This window comes from Schistocerca piceifrons, chromosome 8 (genome assembly GCF_021461385.2).
Source record: "Schistocerca piceifrons isolate TAMUIC-IGC-003096 chromosome 8, iqSchPice1.1, whole genome shotgun sequence".
Classification (NCBI taxonomy): Eukaryota; Metazoa; Arthropoda; class Insecta; order Orthoptera; family Acrididae; genus Schistocerca; species Schistocerca piceifrons.
The window spans coordinates 37,493,054-37,494,640 of record NC_060145.1 but is presented as its reverse complement, the minus strand read 5'-3'; positions in this window follow the sequence as shown (position 1 = coordinate 37,494,640).

Below are 1,587 nucleotides of genomic sequence, written 5' to 3'. Positions count from 1 at the left end.
TGTTAATAGTAAATAATCGTTAACAGAATACTATGGAAAACTCACTGTCTACGATTTAAACCGCAAGCTTTGTAACAGACGCATGCACTTCATCCACTCACCTCTCCTTCTGTCTTACCCGTCCCATAACCTCTTACCGACAGAAATTATTCTTTTTTTGTCTATATGTCTGAAGGATATTAATTTCAATGCTAATACTACAAGATTAATGAATATCTATGTTCTATGAATCACAGAGAAATACGTAGCAGAGGATTCGTTTCTGTGTATCATACATTAAAGTTTCTTCCCGTGTCATTATCAGATGAAGCGTGCGTAGAATGACGGTAGGTCTTACTGTCAGCTATTACTGGCCTCATTTTATATCTACGGCATAAATAGGTACACAACTGAATAATATTCCATGTTTCTGTTTCGAACGGAGTATTCGCTATTACTAGCTGAAATTTACTACAGAATTCTATTAGTCTTTCTCCTCACTCATTCCTTGTCCCAAACACATGTTCACCTGTAATTCTATCTTCTACTCCTTCCCCTACAACTGCATTCCAGTCCCCCATGACTATTACATTTTCATCTCCCTTTACGTACTGTATTACCCTTTCAGTATCCTGATACACTTTATCTCTTCAGGTTCAGCTTGCGACGTCAGCATGTATATCTGAACTGTCGTTGCGATTTGGTTTGCTGTCGATTCTGATAAGAACAAAACTATCACTTCTCTATTTTATCTCATATCAACATTAATAACTTGTCGTAAGATGCAGGACTCATCGGAAAATAATTTATGAAATCTTTTGATTTCGGGGTTCCAACTGTAGTGAGTAAACTAACTTGGTGGTGACCAGTTGCTCCCTGTTTTCAACCACACTTGGACCCATTTTCTCCTTCCAATTGTTTTGTGTGGTTTGCAATCTATAGACCGATGACACAAAAAAGCACGTAAATAACTCCTTCTGTTACCCTAAAAGTTGTAGTCAAAAGAAATTGTCGTCTTACGTTGTGTTAAGCGCACAGCTTCACTTTTCTCTATATTATGAGTTAGAACAACATCTGGATGAGTATTCTACAGTTAACAATTAAGTGCCTGACAGAGGGTTCTTCGAGCTATCTCTAAATTGTTTCTCTACGGTTCCACACTCTAACAGCACATGGGAAAAATGAACAGTTAAACCTTCTCGTGCGATCGCTGATTTCTCTGGTGTTATTACCATGACAATGTCTCCCTATGTAGGTTGGCGGCAGTACAATATTTTCTAATTCATAGGAGAACGTTCGTGATTGAAATGTCACGAAAAGATCTTGCTGCAACGAAAAACGACTTTGTTTTAATGACTCCTGCCCAATACGCTTGACTTTGTTATTTAGTGATAACACAAAACGAGCTGGCCTTCTTTGGACTTTACTATGTTCTCCCTGAATCCTATGTGATAAGTGTCCGCTACTGCATAGCAGTACTGTAGTGGAGGACGGACAAGTGCAATATATGCATTCCATCCAGTAGGCTTGTTGCGCTTTCTGTGTGTTATGCCGGTAATCAGTCTGTGGTTTGCGTTCCCCACTACAATTACCTATGAGATTGTCCCA